Source organism: Diabrotica virgifera, chromosome 10, assembly GCF_917563875.1.
Source record: "Diabrotica virgifera virgifera chromosome 10, PGI_DIABVI_V3a".
Taxonomy (NCBI): domain Eukaryota; kingdom Metazoa; phylum Arthropoda; class Insecta; order Coleoptera; family Chrysomelidae; genus Diabrotica; species Diabrotica virgifera.
In genome coordinates this window covers 104,730,120-104,750,622 of record NC_065452.1, presented here as the reverse complement: position 1 = coordinate 104,750,622, position 20,503 = coordinate 104,730,120, and the positions used below count along the sequence as shown (strand labels likewise).

The 20,503-nt window shown below is 33.2% G+C and overlaps 1 protein-coding gene across 3 annotated transcripts in view; it reads left to right on the top strand.

Annotated features, from left to right (window-relative positions):
• LOC114333446 (uncharacterized) overlaps nt 1–20,503 on the top strand; it is a 346,961-nt gene that overhangs the window by 132,968 nt on the left and 193,490 nt on the right. The window contains exon 1 of one of the 3 annotated variants that reach the window (XM_028283319.2): nt 1,327–1,707. The exons of the other annotated variants lie outside the window; for them this stretch is intronic. The gene's annotated coding sequence lies outside the window, so the exon portion shown is untranslated. Of the gene's footprint in view, nt 1–1,326; nt 1,708–20,503 lie in introns of those variants that run through there. 3 annotated transcript variants of the gene reach the window in all.

Sequence of the window (20,503 nt, the reverse complement as noted above, 5' to 3'; positions counted from 1 at the left end):
ATTGGTCAAGTTTACTGGTCTTACGGCGCCGTAAATTATCGCGTGTGTGGCCTTTCGCTAAAGTACAACTGAACATTTTCAGTTGAGAGGTTTTGGAGTTTAGGCATTGGTATGTAGTTGTAATCGCGCCGCGCGTTATCAAAACTTGCGTTAAGCGCTTGTCACGTCAACGGGGCCTTATTATAACGGCCGGTTTCACAAAGTAAAGTTAACTTGTGGTTAAGAGATAACCAGAGGTTACCCCAAAATATGCGTTTTAGTTTCAGGTCAACGGCGAAGTATGGTTAACTCACAGAATTTTTAACCAGAGGTTAGAGTGGGTTACCCTTATGGGTATACCCAGAAGGGTAACAATTATAAAACTGAAACGCATATTTTGGGGTAATTTTGAGGTTATCTCTTAACCACAAGTTAACTTTACTTTGTGAAACCGGCCGTAAATGTTTGTAAGCAAAAAAGTCAGTTCTCTGTTCAAACTGTTTTTTAATAACAAATTTAATAAAATAATTTTACGAAGTTGTTTTAAAGGTACGTATAGATATGCGCGCCGCGCACTTCGCTCCGTGAGTGAACTGCGCTTTTGTGGCGTGTTCGTTAGATTAGTACGTGTTTTCAAGTGGCGCACCACGATCCAACTTCTGTCGGCGCCACAAACTCGCGGCGTACACACGGCGCGAAGTGCGCGGCGCGCATATCTATACATACCTTAATACCCTTTACAAATGAAGCCTCAAAGAATCGATTGCTACTTACAAAATACCTGTAGAATGACTGTTTCGGCAAGTACAGTGGTTTAAATAATCCCTCTCGGGTATAAGCAAATTGAATAATTTATAAACTGATTGGTTCATCTTGATCTGTCTGGAATTTAGCACACTTTATACTAAAACAAAGTTATTAACATTTATAAATTATTGCAAAATAATAAGGGTTTTTTGTAATTATATCGGTCAATTGTATTTGTTAAGATTTTTTCGTGGATTCATTGATTTTTTCACAGATAGACTGGTACTAGTGAACGGTCCTCGTACACGGAGTCGTAATTTTTCACTCAACACAGGATTTATGATGAAATAACATTAAAAAGGTGATTTCTTAATATTCGAATCAAGCCTGCTTAATTACAGGATATCTTATTTTGAAATGATTTTTCTCCACTGATATAAAAAATAATGTAATGTATTACCAAGTTAGATTCTGATGTTATGATACGGTATTTACTTATACTGTATTCTTAATGATCTAGTAATCTAGTCATTATGATGAGTCAGATAAGATTGATAAAAATTTCGTAATCGTATCGTTGGTCAGTGTTTTTAGGTAATGTTCGAGGAGGTGTAAATTTATAACACTTCAAATACTTTTTCAAACTTCTAATTTTAACTATGACTAGCGGAATATTGTTTTCTAAACACTTACCGGAGTTAGTAAGTATATTTCAAATTTCAAGTAGTTTATTTTGGTCTTGCGGTTTTTGAATATATTTCACCGTTTTCTGTTTAGCGGAAACATCCACAGATCGCGGTTATACCTATGACTGGTTTTGAGTGAGGTGTATTGAAAGTAAATGACTAATGTCTAGATATTTGTGAAAACGTAATACTGACAAATCGACGATTAGTGTTTTTTTGTGTACTGGTGAAGTGTTGTGTAAATTTGGAGAGGAGATCCTGACAATATAGGAAGCAGATCACTGCAACATTTGCTGTAGGTACAACCACAACTTTCTTATGGCCATTTTGACTTTAAATAAATTTCGTATGTGCTGAAACTATTTCTTGTATCTGTTTTTAAATATCTCCACAGATATTATCCCACAGAAAATAGTCCACAGTTATAAAATAACATATATAATATATACCTAATAATAATAATACTATTCCAAATAGAACTGACAAACATTTTCTAGAAAAATGATCAAAAACACAATGTTGAATACTTTAGTAATTGTCTAAGATACGATAAAAGGTCGGCCTGCACCGATCTGTTTAATGGATAAAAATTATTTTATATGTAATTTAGTATGTTAAAAATTATAAAAAACAAGAGCTGCCAGATATAACTTTTTTCCGCCATTAATTAATAATTAAAAAATAACTTTTTTTATAAATTAAAAAAATTTCGGCCCGGGCAAATATTATTTTAGATTTTTTGGATCATTCGAAACAAAATAATTTTTCTCTTTTGATCGTTTTCGAGTTATAAACAATTTAAAATTAAAAAAAAAACGGGAGATGACGATTTTCAAGGCTCAAAAACAAATAATTACGACGTACCTAAATTCAAATTCAAACCTTATTCTATTAGTTCTTGATAAGTATTTTGTACCTATTTGATTTTAAAACATTGTTTTTTAGTTGTTAATTTTAGAATAAAACATGCCAAAAATTCTTCTATCGAAACCTGATAGAAGGTTTGAACTTGAATTTAAGTAGTTAATGATTACAAAAATAATATTTTTTACTTGTGTTTGTGAGCCTTGAAAATCTTCATTTTTCGTTTTTTTTTTTAGTTTTAAATTGTTTATAACTCGAAAACGATCAACTTAAGAGAAAAATTACAAAAGACCATTTTTGTTTCAAATGATCTAAAAAATTTAAAATAATATGGCCCCGGGCCGAATTTTTTTTTATTTATAAAACAAAAGTCATTTTTAATTATTAATTAATTATAGTCTGGACGAAATTATATCGGACACCCCTTGTTTTTTATGATTTTTAACATACTAAAATTACACATGAAATAATTTTTATATTAAAATATTAATAGTAAAACTTGAGTTATCATTTTACGGTAAAACTTTAAAATAGTAAGGACTAAATTCGCAGATACCATCTTATCTACGAAACTGGGTTATCATGTCTATTTTGATTTTTGAAACACCTAAAATTAAATCTAACACCACTCCAAAGAGTTGACTGACACTACATACATACAATCCACTCCCTTAAATTTCTGAATTTTCTTCCGATACTTCTTTTGTCCATTAGTTTTCCCTGATTGATAAGTCGTTGGATGCTGTGTCTTTCACCGCACTATACGCCCAAAGTATTGTATTGTTGTACCGTTATTTCTACCTCTTTGTCTTTCCCCATCCCCTTTAACACTTCATTATTATTGGTAATTATGTTAACTGATGGTTTCTGAGTGTTTCCTTTACACCTACATTAAAAAAAAATAATTTTTCTTATTGCTTTTACGTTTATTATGTCAGATGTTTTCCGTATTTATCAAAGCAAGTTTTTTCATAATTCCTTTCGAGTATTAAAGAGAATACTTTACCTCATTTTTGAATATTGTATTTATATGGGATTAAACAATAGTTATAAAAATTACATTTTACGTTTGTTTTGACGTTTCAACTTCCACACCGGAAATCGTTTTCAAAAAAGATCATTTTAAAAATTCTGGGAAATTGTAGGTATAATTAACAAATTGTTAAAATGATATGCTTTTTCGAAATTGACCGTTGATTACTTGGCCGCGAGCTTATAAGAAATAGCCTACTTTTAGTTGAAAATTCTGAGGGTGGTGTTGTACCCTCGGACTTTTTTGCTCCTGTTTTTGAGGTATGTATTGCTTCTAATTTTAACTATGACTTCTTCTTCTTCAAGTGCCGTCTCCTGATCGGAGGTTGGATATCATCATCACTATCTTTACTCTATCCACCGCTGCTCTAAAGAGTTCCATAGAACTGCATCTAAACCAGTCCCTTAAATTCTTTAACCATGACACTCTCCTTCTTCCTATACTCCTTCCGCCTCTTATCTTTCCCTGTATTATCAGTCTTAGCATTTCATATCGCGGTCCCCTCATTACGTGTCCCAGATATTGTAACTTTCTTATTTTTATTGTGTTTATTATTTCGCATTCTTTACCCATTTCTCGCAGTACTTCCGTGTTCGTTTTCCTCTGTGTCCATGCTATTCTAAGCATTCTTCTGTAACACCACATTTCAAATGACTGTAGCTTATTTATGTGTTCTTGCTTTAATGTCCAGCTTTCAAGTCCATATTGTAGTATCGAGAACACGTAGCATCTCAAAGCTCTTGCTACGACTATGACTAGCGAAATATTATTGTTTTCTAAACACTTATCGGAGTAAGTAAATTTCAAGTAGTTTATTTTGGTCTTGCCGTTTTTGAAAATATTTCACTGTTTTCTGGCCAGCGGAAACATCCGCAGATCGCGGTTATACCTATGACTGGTTTTGAGTGAGGTGGATTGAAAGTAAATGACTAAATATTTGTGAAAACATAATATATATCTGACAAATCGACGATTATTGTTTTTGTGTGTACTGGTGAAGTGTTGTGTAAGTTTTAAGATTAAGTCGCAGGTCCTGACAATATAGAAGCAGATCACTTAAACTTTTGCTGTAGGTACAACCACAATTTTTTATGGTCATTTTAACTTTAAATAAATTCCTAAATGTTCTGAAACTATGTATTTTGTTTTATCTCAACTTTTATAAAATATCTCTTTGGGAATAGGCCAAAATTATAAAATAAAATATACAAAAAGGGTCAAAATTATGGAATAAATTCATTTTCTCTAAAATGGACCATTTTGGAGAAAAGTCCCGAAACAGGTCGATTTTTATTTTTAAAATACAATTTTTCGGCATATATTTCATACTAGTGACGTCATCCATCTGAGCGTGATGACGTAATCGATAAATTTTTTAAATGAGAATAGGGGACGTGTGGTAGGTAAGGCTGTTCAATTCTCTATTCACTAATATTGTATATTATACATTAACATCATTATTTATACAGGGTAACTAAAAAAATTATTTTTGAATTAAATTAATTGACGTAAAAAGAAGAATGTATGTAATTTATTTAATTCAAAATACATTGTACTGCTTTCAGAAAATAGACAAAATAGAAAAAAATGTTTATATCACAAAATAAACATTTCTTTCCGCTTAAATTAAATTTCAACAGCCTCCCACCTGCCTCTTGGCAGTGTGAACATTTAATTTAAGCGAAAAGCAATGTGAGTTTGCTAAATAAACATTTTTCCTATCTTCTGACAGCAATAGAATGTATTTTGACTTAAATAAATTGCATACTCTTCTTTTTGCGCCAATTAATTCAATTCAAAACAAACTATTTTGGCCACCCTATATAAATAATGATGTTAATGTTTATATTACTGAATAGAAAATTGAACACCCTTTCAAATGAGCTACCAAACGTCCCCTATTCCCATTTATAAAATTCATCGATTACGTCATCACGCTCAGATGGATAACGTCACTAGTATGAAATATATACCAAATAATTTTAATTTCCAAATTACCAAATCGACCTGTTTCTGGATTTTTCTCCAAAATCATCCATTTTTGAGAAAATGAGTTTATTCCATAATTTTGCCATTCTCTATATGTCGAATAAAATTATTCCAAGTAGAACTGATACATTTTGTATAAAAATTATCAAAAACACAAAATATATGCATATTTTGTTCATAATAAACACCAATAAGATGTTTAAGAACATTACAATCTAATCCAACAATATGGTCAATGAGCAACTTTTTTCTAGCCTAAATTACTGCTACAAATTTAAGACCAGGGACAAACTCACTAGTATCCTGGTAAGTGTGAAAGAGATTCACCATTCCGGCCGTCCAATGGTGAACTCACTCGCACTCATATTGACGGCAGCCTCAATACGCGCTTAGCGCTCATTGTTAATAATTTAAAATAACAGATTAGTAATAAAATAATGACAAAAATTTCTTCAGGATCGTGTAGAGGGCTTTAAACTTTGATTTGGCCACTTTCTGACTTTCATAATAATAATTTTTACCGAGTTAGTAAGCCTTGAAAATGGAAATTTTTGCGTTTTTCAAAATTTTAAATCGCATATAACTCAACAACAATCAATTTTAGAGAAAAATCACAAGAGACGTTTTTTTGCTAAGAATGACCCAAAAAATCTAAAAAAAATTGTCGGAAATGAAAAAAATAATTTTTTGAATTTGTTTAAAAAAAATTGTTTAATTTTCCGACCGCGGTACCTCCTGGCACCCTGTGGATTTGTTATAAGGACCTCTTTTTGAGTAAGTTTGTGCAAAAAACGAATTGGAATAATTTACCTAACGGGGGCGATCATACAGCCTGGACTACAGTTGAGTCCCGGGTTCTTTACCCGTGCGCCATTAAACCTGGCGAGATAAAACACATACTTTTTATCTAGCATCATTGTCTTCCACGCATGAAACTAAAGATAAACCAGATACCTTCCTGTTATTAAGTAAAGACACATGTTGTTAGTACACATGTATAAACGCTCTAGAGTCAGTACATCGAAAAGAGATATGTAGGTACAAAAAACACGCTGCGGAACGTTTTCAGATTTTAAGTACAATTTGTGACGTTTCTGGTTTGTTTACTTGTCACTGTCAGTTTGTTGGATTTTTTGCTGTTTTTTTATCCTGTTTTTGCATTTAGAAGTTATTTATATTAAATTAACAGTTGTTGTCACAACTAATGTTATACTGGAGTTTGAAATTTTATGGTAAGTGTATTTTATTTTGCCCTTAATTTACATACAAAGTTAACCTCATTCACAGTTGTTAAGGAATGGTTTTGTTTAAATTTCCGTAAAAGTGAAATAAATAAAAACAAAATATTTTATTTTCAAATATTTATATTATAACAAATATTTAATATCACTAATGATATTAACACAATTTATTAGGGGGGGTATGGTTTGAAATCAACATATCAAGCACATTTTTGTGAATTTTTTACGAAGCTACGGTACAATTATTTTATTTTTAAATTAAATAAGCATATTAAGTACAATTCAAAGAATATTTAGAAAATAATTCAATCCAAAATATTGAAAAATAAGCCATTGGTGACAAATTTTGACAGGCAGCTCACAAAAAACTGGATTTTGCGGTGGACATCAGAACTCGTCACTCGGTCATACGAAACAAAAAATTCAAAGAGATTTAATTAGCCTATGAGTTTCACGAAGTCGCAACGTCGAGTTTTTTTATTTTTAATGATTTTTGAATTTTTGGTATCACTCAGAAATAAAAAATGAAATTTTTGGTAAAAATTTTGTGAAAATCAACAGATTTATTATTGTTTAACAAAAAATAAGCAAAAAAAGAAAAATATCTCGACGTTGTTACCTCATGAAATGTCTAAAGAAAATCTATGCAAATATCAGGTAGATCGGCCGATTAGTTTTTCAGTTACAATGTTCACCGCATTTGAAAAAGCAGTTTTGAGAAAAATGCGTTTAAAGTTTTGACAACTATCTTCATCTTCTTATTTGTCTGCCAAATCGTAAAGTGATGCACATTGGAATATGATTTTTGAATCGAGGAGTAATCTACAAAAGAGAAGGCGAACAGTTGTTTAACGTTTCTCACTACGCTCAAGCGTGCTGGCGCGAAGTCGCGGCAAAGCGAGTCGAAGGTAGGGATATTCAACACGCTGTATCTCTGGTAATTTTACTCCGATTATTTTGAAATTTTCAGAGAGTATTCTTGAAAGTATGCACTTTTATTTGAAATAATAAAAAAAAATTAAATATTTCAAACCATATCCCCCCCTTAAGCTACTTCAAATGTAACTGCAATTCTGCACAAAAATTTTAAATTCTATTTATGTTATAATATAATCCGTGATCGGAACAGTAGCCACTTTCTGTCGCTTGATGTTGCGTGGAATAGATATCCGACTTATTTCATATGCTTTACATGATGACGCACGGGTAAAGAATCATGGACGCAAGTGTATGTTTTCTTTCTTTAATCTTGTAAAATTCCTTGTTTATAAATGACAGTAAGTAATCATTTTTTGTTAAAAGCTTTGCTAGCAAGTGTTTTTTCTTTATGAAATGCATTTTCATTAGAGCAGGTGTTTTGGTTTATTTTTAAATAATCTTTAAACCAACCCTAGGATGGTAGTATGTGTGTCGCATTTTTTAATGACTGACAGAGAATTATCTCTTATGGCCCGTCCGCATTGATAACTTTTTCGTGCGTATTGAACTAATGGTTTTTCCCAAATTTTTGCCAGTGAGGACGCAGTGCTCAAATCATTTTTTGCTCGAAAACGATAGTCGAGGGAGCGTGTGCGTTGTGTGCGTCGAAAATTCTTGCGTCCGATTTATGCGACAGCCAGGCAGCGCTCTGGATGATGTTGCTATAACCAACAGGGTTAGGTTGGTATGGGTACCGGGACACACAGGTGTGGAAGGTAACGAACGGGCTGACGCCCTGGCAAGACGGGGCTCATCCTCTCTGCCTGTAGGACCCGAACCTGTGATTGGAGTGCCCTTCAGTATTGGTCGGGGTAGTCTCAGGGAGCTTCTTCTGCGGAGGTTCCAGGACTCCTGGGCCAGTTGTGGAGGTATGAGACAGGCCAGGCTCCACATAGTGGGGCCATCCAAAAGTCTTACAGCCCAACTGCTTCTTCTGGATCGTAGAAGATGCTCCCTGGTGGTCGGTATGCTCACCGGCCACTCTAGACTCCGACGGCAGCTTCTTCTGCTTGGACTGGCGGATGGCTCATGGTGTCGTCTATGTAACGAGGAGGAGGAAACCTCCTCACATGTCCTCTGGGAGTGCCCGGTATTGGCCTATCGGAGGTGGCAGATCCTGGGATCGGCATCTATGCAGCCGAGCCAGGTGAGGGAGTTGTCTTTCAAGACACTTGTGGCTTTCTGTGAGGCCATAAGGTTTCTGGGGGACTAGCATGGGAGCTCGGTGCAGCCTGGGCCCCATAAACGCCAAAGACCAGGTTCTTATGGACCTGATCTGATCAGCAAGATAGGGGTGATACAATGGACCCGCCGTAGGAGGTCTAAGTGTCTGAAGGGCTCACAAGTGGGCCCTGTCCCAATATACCATTACCATGCGACGAACACGTACACACTAATTAGCACAATTTACTTCGAGCACGCAAATATTTGAGACAAACAGCTTTTTCGACGCAAAATTTTTACCAATGCGGACGCGCCATTACAGAATGATTCTAACCCTAACGTAATTAATATAATATATAATACATTACTACATAGTAGTAAGTACATCCTTATGTACTTACTAACAATACACCAATCTAATCAGTCAGAAAAGAAACAGAAAGTTGTAACTTTATGAATTGCATACTTGAATTTCGCATTAGAAAATTATTTGTGGTCTATTCGTAATCTTAATCTAAAACTTGACAGTGCCTACCTGCAAAAATGCTCCTGTATATTGCCCATAAAGTGTACTATCGCCTTTTATTGCTAATTTTATGAAGCATTTCATACGTAAAAACGTAATCAGCGTCTCAAAGGAAAACGCATGAGTTTCAGATTTTCCGATCATAAAAAATTTGTCTATCATGGCATTATTTTCGCTTGCTGTTTTTCTTCGACTGTTTAGAATGCGTGCTAAATAATGAGTATTAAAACAATATTTAGCATTTGTTAGTGTATTACAGAAAGTGTCAAATTACTAACATCTGTATAGGGGGTATAAGATTCAATCTATAGCATGATTGGTACTGGCATTACATGAATCATCAGAAGAGTCTAGGGAAATTACTATTATGTCTGTAGTCTCTTCTATGAGCTTATCCCAAACCAAAATTTCCTCTTCTTTAATAACATAATTCACCACATTTCCCCAATATTCTGCAGTTTTCATTGTCGATGAGTGTTTCATAAGGTCATGAATATTTCTAATATTAAATGTTTTATTTGGTCTATCTATGTACATAACATTTTATTTATTTGTGCCGATATGTGATGTGGTGGCAAACGAGTCACTTTTATCCAGCGACGTTTAAGCTATTTCATCGGAGATATATTTTTTTAATTTTTAATGAATATTGCCATCTCAAGCTAACTTTGAAAAAAATATATACAATTTCAGTGTCATGCTAAAAATGTCTTTAAAAGTTCCATGTAATCTTCAAATGTTATGTATTTTTTGTTAATCGCGAGAATAAGTTGATTTGCCGTAACGATTACAGAATGTTTTGGAATTAACTCAAACAGTTGTACAGGGTGTTTGGTAAAGAATGGGCCATAGCTTAACTTTAGATTCCTGAGCTTAAAATAGGTCGATTTAAGCTAACTTATCTTAGTACAAAAGTTGATGATAACCTAAATACAGACCTAAATACAGGGTGTCAAAATTAAATTCTTATTTTATTTTTTTTTTGAATATATCCTGACAGGCATGGGGCAACAACACGAAATTTGGTAAGTGGTGCTGGTATTGTACAATCTACTAAATTATGTCAAAAAACGTTTCTGGCTAGAATAGAATAGAAATATGCTTTATTGTCATGAAAAATTGTACAATTTTATCGATAAAGCTTACAAAAAGTCAGGAAAACAAACCAATAACAATTCAATTTACTAAAATTACATAAATCGTCAGGCTACTACCAGAGGCGTACGACGGGGGAACGTGAATGGTTGACCCTTCCCAAATTCTACGTCACTGGCGGAATTGCTATTTTAGTGAAATTTTTTATTCTCCATTACTTTCTATGTAAAAAATATACTGTTCATTCGTAACGATAAAGCCATTAGTTTTCGAGATATTTGAAGCTAAAAGCGAAGGAGCATAATATATTAATCAAAATAAGTGTACCTTTTCATTTTTAACTTCAAATATCTCGAAAACTAATGACTTTTTCGTTACGCAAGAAGAGTATTTGCATAGAAAGTATTGGAGAATCTAAAAATTATGCTAAAATAGCAGTTTCATCAGTGACGTAGAATTTGGGAAGGGTCAACCATTCACTTTCCCCTGTCGTACGCCTCTGGTAGTAGCCAAAAACGATTATTTAACATAATTTAGTAGGGTGTACAGTGCCTACACTTTCTGCCAAGTATCACATGGACATGTCAAATTATTTTAAAGTATTCTTTTTTTTTAATAATTTTTATGGTTGACCCTTACCAAATTCTACGCCACTGATGAAACTGCTATTTTAGCATAATTTTTAGATTCTCCAATACTTTCTATGCAAATAATATACTCTTCATTCGTAACGATAAAGTCATTAGTTTTCGAGATATTTGAAGTTAAAATGAAAAAGCACACTTATTTTGATTAATGTATTATGCTCCTTCGTTTTTAGCTTCAAATATCTCGAAAACTAATGGCTTTATCGTTACGAATGAAGACAATGTTTTTTACATAAAAAGTATTGGAGAATCAAAAAATTGCACTAAAATAGCAATACCGCCAGTGGCGTAGAATTTGGGAAGGGTCAACCATTCATGTTCCCCCGTCGTACGCCTCTGGTAGTAGCCAGAAACGTTTGTTTAACATAATTTAGTAGATTGTACAATACCAGCACCACTTACCAAATTTCGTGTGGTTGTCCCATGCCTGTCAGGAAATATTGAAAAATAAATAAAATAATAATTTAACTTTGACACCCTGTATTTGGTTTATTATCAACTTTTGTACTAAGGTAAGTTGGCTTAAATCGACCTATTCTAAGCTCAGGACTCTAAAGTTAAGCTATGGCCCATTCTTTACCAAACACCCTGTATATTCAATGATATAATCTGCACTCATTTCTTCATAATAGTCTTTCATTGAAGTCGACCAAAATTCTAGTAAATTATTTCCAAAAAAACATTTATTGCATCCAGTATTGAATATCATCAGTAGATAAGCCTTCTATGAACGATTGACATCTAGTTTGAATATTTTCTTTCAATTGACTTTTTAGGAGAGGAGAGGCTTTTCCATTTTTCCTGTACCTAAGAACCCTGTAAATATTACATTCATTAACTCGTCATGCACATATCATCCTGCACATATCACAACAGTTTTCATTTGTAAATTAAACACACCCTTGCACTTAACTGGGGTAAAGTTTGAAGGAATTTTTCACAGCACAATTATGACATCTTGACTGCTCAAAGGAAATTAAATTAACTAAATGTATACACATTTTTATACTCCAGTCATCAGAAACGTTAAAATTAATCAGCGAAGAAAATATCGAAATATTTGTCCTTTTATTCAATCGCATTTATAATACAGGTAAAATACCCCAATACTGGCTAGAGTCAATATTCATTCCACTACCGAAAAAGCCAAACCCGCAACACTTCAATGAGTTCCGTCTGATAAGCCTTATGAGTCATGCAGTAAAAGTCGTATTAAAAATCGTACATAATCGTATCTATAGAAAGGGCGAAACAATCATCGGAGACGCATCAGTTTGGATTCAGAGCCGGCATGGAAACGAGAGAAGCCCTCTTCAATTTACTAGTTCTCGCTCAAAAATGCTACGACCAACAGAAAGATATATTTATATGCTTTATGCTTTATAGACTTCGAAAAAGCATTTGATAGAGTAAGACACGACCTACTATTAGAACGTTTGCAAGAAGTCGGTTTAGCTGGAAAAGACATCAATTTACTAAAAAACTTGTACTGGAACCAAAACGCCAGAGTTAGGATCGAAGGTTCCACATCCGCCGAAGTAGAAATTAGGAGGGGAGTTAGACAGGGATGTGTTCTGTCGCCTCTGCTGTTTAATCTTTACTCCAAGTTTCTATTTAAAGAGACACTGGAGGACTCCAAGGATGGAGTCAAGGTGAATGGCGTAAATATCAACAGCATCAGATACGCCGATGATACGGTGTTGATTGCGGATTCCGACTTGGGCCTACAACGACTCATCGACAAGACCAACTCGACCTGTGAGCAATTTGGTATGAAATAAATATTTAAAAAAACCAAAGTGATGTCAATCCGAAAAACCCAGAACGTACCTCAACCTTACACAATAAATGGGCACATTTTAGAACAAGTCAATAGATTTAAGTACTTGGGATGTTGGATCGATAGCACCCTAAATCCTGATCTAGAAATAAGATCGAGAATAGAACAGGCCAGAAAATCTTTCCAAAAATTTAAAAAACTGCTTTGTGATTCTCGAATAAAACTCGAAATTCGACTACGTTTATCCAAATGCTACGTCTGGTCGACTCTTCTCTATGCAGTTGAGACATGGACCCTTAAAACATCAATCGTAAATAAGTTGGAGGCCGTTGAGATGTGGATCTACCGGAGAATCCTCAAAATTTCATGGACATCGTTTATATTTCTGATACCAACTAACTGTAGTGGGGAGAGGTAATAGGGCTTTTCATCGATTGTCATTTGTTTAGAGCTTCTGTCATATGTCGTATAATCCGTGTATATTAATATTATACACAGATTATAAAACATAATATATGACAGAAGCTCGAAACAAATGACTGTGAATGAAAAGCCCTACTCTCAAAACTTAAGTTAATTAAAAATTGACTTCGGTCTATGATGGGCCAACGGCGTTTGAATCATCTCTCTAAAATGAGCATTGAACACGATGTCTTAAAGCAATAAGACATGTCCGACATAGCCAAGGAATGTTCAAGTAAAAAATCTCGAAAAGTATCCGGACTTCAACCCTACATCTTACTATGTTTATTTTTAATATTTTACTGTAACAAATTTTAATTTTAAATTTTACTGTATTTAAAAATATAGATATTTATTAAAATAGATCAACATTTTTTAAATGGTAGGACGTAGGGCCCCCACAACAATTCTGCCCAGGGACCTCCACTGCCTTAAATCCGGCTCTGATTCGTTGTCGACATTCATTTCACTCATTTTTTTAAATTGTTGATGAGAAAGGTTCCTTATGGGAAGACGGGCGATTAGGCTGCATTAACAACTAAAAAACAACGTTTTAAAATGAAATAAGTCAAAATACGTATAAAGAACTGATAGAATAAGGTTTGAACTTGAATTTAGGTACTTCGTAATTTCAAAAATGATATTTTTCTTTTTGCTTTTATAGCCCGATCAAAGCACAATCTGACCCCAAAAAAAAATAAAGGAAGGATGAAAATTTGGGAATAGGCAGTTGAAATTATCTATTATTATACATAGGGTGACCAACTAGCCCGAAAAATCCGGGACATGGCCCGAATTACGAAGTCGTGTCCCGGAGTCCCGGACAAGGCTTCCGGGCCATCCGAATTTTCAACGTTTCGGTAAAATTCTATTTTCAAATTTTGAATATGTTTTTCTTTTAAGAATTCACATCAAATTGAATTGGTGGGACGAAAAAAAGTCGACAATTTGTAGAGTGTAATATTAATACCACATCCAAAACGGATGCATTCTACATCGTGGTATTATAGTTCTACGAAATCTCAAACTCTGGACTTTTTCCCGTTTTCAATTATCGTCTTCTGAAAAGACGATTTAAAAACATGAATATGTATTAATGATAATTATATTTTTAAAAGGTTTTATTTACATAGAAATCCAACATCAGTTTATTTTCTAATTTTTCCTTTTTTGAGAACGATTTCCGGATTGGAAGTCGAATCGTCAAAAACTAACAAAAATGTGATTATCATTACAACTCATCCCATCAAAAAAATTGTTGTCAACATAAAAATGATAAAAATCAATAAAATGATAATATTAAAGTTCTATATTTAAAGAAAATGGCCCGATTTTCATTGAATAGTCCCGGATTTCAGGTATTTTTTTCAGCCTTGTCCCGAATTCGACTGAATTGGAGTTGGTCACACTAATTATACAGGGTGTCTGCGTAACTTGGAACCATATGGGAAACTTTTTTAATATCAATTTTACGAAAAAAAGTCATTCTTTATAAAGTGCTCTGCATAGTCTAAAACCTAAGATGCAATCATCAGATATCAAATTTTGTCAACAGTATACGAGGTATGTCAAAAAATATGAATTTCGCTCAAGAGCAAACTACCTTTATATTTCAAAATATCAAAAAATTTTATTATGAAAAGTTATTTGTAATTAAAAACCATATTCAAATATGCAATAATAGCCTTCTACTTGAATAAAAAAATTTGTGAAATTTTCCTAAATTACCGATTCCGAACATCATTTTTATTTATTAGACATGTAATAACTCTTTTATTAATAATTTTAGGAAAAAAAGTTATTCTTCATAAAAATCTGTGCATGGTCTAAACCTCAAGATGCAACCATCAGTTATCCAAGTTTGTTAATTTTATACGAGGTGTGTCAAATAATATGAATTTAGAAAGAATTTCTAAATGCTTTCTAAATTCATATTATTTGACACACCTCGTATAAAATTAACAAACTTGGATAACTATTATCTTGAGGTTTAGACCATGCACAGGTTTTTATGAAGAATAACTTTTTTCCTAAAATTATTAATAAAAATTTTTTTACATGTCTAATAAATAAAAATGATGTTCGGAATCGGTAATTTAGGAAAATTTCAGAATTTTTTTTTTCAAGTAGAAGGCTGTTATTGCATATTTGAATATGGTTTTTAATTTCAAATAACTTTTCATAATAAAATTTTTTGATATTTTGAAATATAAAGGTAGTTTGCTCTTGAGCGAAATTCATATTTTTTGACATACCTCGTATACTGTTGACAAAATTTGATATCTGATGATTGCATCTTAGGTTTTAGACTATGCAGAGCACTTTATAAAGAATGACTTTTTTTCGTAAAATTGATATTAAAAAAGTTTCCCATATGGTTCCAAGTTACGCAGACACCCTGTATAAGAAAAAGTTTACAATTCTACATCCCCTCCATTTTACCCCTCCAAGGCCCAGAAAAACAATAAAGCTCCGGGAGTTGATGAAATACCAGCAGAACTATATAAGGTAGGTGGCGACCACCTAGCAAGTCACATCCACGCGCTCATCAGAGACGTATGACAAGAAGAGAAAATACCCGACGACTGGAAGAAAAGTATAGTATGCCCGATCTATAAAAAAGGAGACAAACTCCAGTGCAAAAACTACCGTGGAATCTCTCTACTATGTACAGCATATAAAGTCCTCACGTATATTATAAACCAGCGGCTCCAACCACTAGCAGAAAATATTATTGGAGAGTATCAGACGGGCTTCCGACGGGGAAGATCGACACTGGATCAAATATTCACAGTAAAACAGATCTTGAGCAAAGCATGGGAACACGATATTGATGTTCACAACGTGTTTGTAGACTTCAAACAGGCATACGACTGTCAAAAGGAACAAACTATACTATATATTGGCTGAATTGGCAATACCACACAAGTTAATAAGACTCATTAAAGCCACAATGGATGAAACTCAGGCATGTGTACGAATACAAAACCACCGGACAGACTTTTTTAACATTTCGCAGGGACTAAAACAGGGAGATGGGCTGGCCCCAACATTGTTTAACCTGGCACTGGAGTATGCGGTTAGGCAAATGCAAACTGGACGAGGAAATCTACTGACCAACCGAACGGTTCAACTGGCCGCTTATGCTGATGATATTAATATTATGAGTAGAACATCAACAGGAGCACAGGAAACATATGCAGAGTTAAAAACACAAACAAAAATGCTAGGTCTGGAAATTAACACAGAAAAAACAAAAATAATGACTCAGACGAGAAGAAATATAGTCCCAGAAAACATTATACATGAAGATGACATTGAAACGGTTGAAAAGTTTACATACCTGGGAGTAGAAATATATGCCGACGGATCAGAAGATGGAGAAATAAGGAAGAGAATAACGCAGGCAAACAGAGCTTATTTTGCCCTCTCCCATATATTTCGGTCAAAAAGTGTCCACCGAAATACAAAGATGAGAATCTATAAAACCTTAATTCGACCAATAACATGCTATGGCAGTGAAGTCTGGGTGCTGAAAGAAACATCCAAAAACAAACTCGACACATTCGAAAGGAAAGTACTTAGGAGAATACTAGGACCTGTGAGGGAAAACGGAATCTTCAGAAGTCGATACAACAACGAGCTTTATCAACTTTATAAGGAAACGCCCCTGTCAGACTTCATTAGATTACAAAGATTGCAATGGGCCGGACATTTGGTAAGAATGGGAGAGGATAGGCTACCAAAACGAGCACTGAATGCTAGAATGCAAGGAAAGAGACCGGTTGGGAAGCCACGAAAGCGCTGGGAAGACACAGTAAACAGCGACGCACAAGCCCTTTTAGGAGTCCGTGTATGGAGAAGAGCAGCCACAGACAGGCAGGGTGGAGGCAAAAAATAAAGGAGGCCAAGGCTCAATTTGGGCTGTAGTGCCGTAGAAGAAGAAGAAGAGCACTTTATAAAGAATGACTTTTTTTCGTAAAATTGATATTAAAAAAGTTTCCCATATGGTTCCAAGTTACGCAGACACCCTGTATAAGAAAAAGTTTACAATTCTACATCCCCTCCATTTTACAACAATGGAGGGGAATACCCCCTCTCGAAGGTGAAAAATATACATTCAAAATAAGACCGAAATTGGATAAAATGACTAATTCTAAACAACTTTTGTTCTATAGAGTTTTTTCGCTAAGTAAATACTTTTCGAGTTATTTGCGAGTGAATATGTTCATTTTTAACAAAAAAAAAACATGTTTTCCGACGGTTTTTCGGAGATTACGGTTCGACGGTTACTCAAAAAGTAAGTATTTTATTGAAAAAAATATTCTTAGCAAAAATATAGCTTATAACAAATTTAAAAAAATGGTGTATGCATAATGTCTATAGACCCAGTAGAAGCAGAGTTGTATCTAATGAAAAGTAAGTTCTTCTTCGTCAAATTCCAAATCGAATATTTCAATGTGAAATAACCCAAAAACTGAGCACTTTTCGGGGAAAATTCATTTTAGCTTTTTCTAAGTGTTTAAAAAAAGGTTTATTTTTGTTTTAAAAAAAACTTCTAACATTAAAAGTAAGTGAGTTACGGGCAAAATGTTGTTGGTCCCTTTTATTTTTTGGTAAAAAAAATCGCTAAAATCACCCCCTAATTAGCATCACAAATAAATTTTATCATTACCACTTGACAAGTTACTTTGGTTATGTATTATTTATATGATCTGTAAGTTTCATCGATTCAAAGTGCTTATTTTTGAAAAAGCTGTAGTTAAAATGGCTTGAACGAGTAACTAATCACTAGTTTAGGCAAATTTTGAACAGCCATAGCATAACCAATTTTTGTTTAACAAGAAAACAAAAAATCAAAAATATTCAGAAAAGCAAAACGAATATTTTATTACTCTTTGAGATTTTTGGTATTACTAATAATTTTTAAGTTAATTCCATAAAAAATTCCATTTTTTTCAAAATTAAAAAAACATGTTTTATTTTAAACCCATTTTTTTTTCAAAAATGAGCACTTTGAACCAATGAAACTTATAGATAATATAAACAATACGTAAATAAAGTAACTTGTGAAGCGGTAACGATTAATTTTATTTGGGAAGCTAATTAGGGGGTGAATTTCGCGATTTTTTTAGCAAAAAATAAAAAAGACCAGCATTATTTTAAGCGTAACTCACTTACTTTTAATGTTAGAAGTTTTTAAAAAAAAACAAAAATAAACCTTTTTAAAACACTTTAAAGAAGTTGAAATAAATTTTCCCCGAGAAGTGCTCCGTTTTTGGGTTATTTCACATTGAAATATTCGATTTGGAATTTGACGAAGAAGAACCTACTTTTCATTAGCTACAACTCTGCTTCTACTGGGTCTACAGACCTCATGCATACACCATTTTTTTCAGCTTTTTATAAGCTATATTTTTGCTAAGAATCTTTTTTTTTCGCTAAAATACTTACTTTTTGAGTTATTTGCGAAAAACCGCCCAAAAACATGTTTTTTTTTGTTAAAAATGAACATATTAACTCGCAAATAACTCGAAAAGTATTAACTTAGTGAAAAAACTCTATAGAACAAAAGTTACTTAGAATTAGTCATTTTATACAATTTCGGACTTATTTTGAACGTATATTTTTTCACCCCCGAGAAAATATTTTTCACCCCGTATTTCCCAATTTTTATAAAATGGAGGGGATGTATAATTGTAAACTTTTTCTTATATAATAATAGACAATTTCAACTACCTATTCCCAAATTTTCATCCTTCCTTTATTTTTTTGGAGGTTTTCGTAAAATTTTGTGTTCCCTGATCGGGCTATTATGTGCTGTTATTTAAATGACTTTTAAGCATTCTGTTTTAAACAACGCTATTAGGCATACTTCAAATACCACATATTGGTTGCCAAAACTCAAAATTGAAATTTCATATTGTAGGTTTTGAAGAGTAGACTTTATCAATAGAAATTCCATAGTGAATGGAAGTAATAAATTTTATTGATATGCGAATCGTTAAAAATAGGAAAATCATTTCACAATTATTTATTGATCAAAAGATATCGAATTTTTACTGTCACTCGTCGAATTGATACAAATTGATTTAAAAAATTGATTTCGCGCGCGTAACTGACATTCAAAATCGCCGGTTGCTTCAAGTGTCGTTTCTGATAGAACGGTTCATTCTACACAAAAAGTGCTAGTAAACATTTTTGTTCAAAATTATTATCTCAGCTACTTTTCTTGTTTGAAATATTTTTTCAACGGAGTACAGATTCTTGGTAAATTTTAATTATTAAATCTTAATAATTTTCTTTTTCCAGAATTACATGCAAGCAAATCATAAATAATTAATGTGTTGTTAAGCATTTATAGCACGTTAACTAACTGAAAGTTGATTCTAGTAATGCGTGGGACCTGTTGTAATCGTTTTTTGTGTGGTCCCAGTTATTACATTTCAACAGAAATGAGTGTACACACGATACTTAACTTTTATTGTTTTCAAAGTGAACAAGAAACTCGGCGATTCAAGGAATAATAATTAAACGACAATGGAAGTCTTTCCTTCGCGTGAGTGGCTTGCGTAACGTTATCCCTAGCACCAAGAAACAATTTCGAACACTCATAAAAACTACCTCTGTATAAGCATATTTTAATTCACCGCGAATATATTTTTTCCTTGTAATTTTCCACTTAATCAATGAAAAGACTGATTATGAGATCATAGAAGTAACAACTATACCCTATACCCCAGAAAAGAAAGCATTTAAAAATCGAAAAATTACTATCTGCTATTTTTCTACTGAAATATCTGGGGGACTATTTATCAATAGAAAAGGAATATCATCTCGTAGGTACCGAAATTTTTTACTGCGTCATGGTTTTTTATTAAGATTTTAAGCAAAAAAGCGACTATTTTCAGTCATTTCTATGTTGTGAAAAAACTACGCATTGTCGATGAAAACGTTAAACAGACGACTGTCTTGAAAATAAAAACTCTCAAAAAAATGTTTTTAAACAAATAGTTTAAAAACAGCAAATTATATAAACCCGAAAGTAAGCATTTTTTTTTTCAATTGTTTTAGTTAATATAATACATATATAGTGTGACCAACTCCAAGTCAGTCGAATTCGGGACAAGGCTAAAAAATAACTAAAATCCGGGACTTTTCAATGAAAATCGGGCCATTTTTTTTAATATAGAACTTTAATATCATTTTATTGATTGTTTAACATTTTTATGTCGACAAAAATTTTTTTGATGGGATGGGTTGTAATAATAATTACACTTTTGTTAGTTTTTGACGTTTCGACTTAAAATCC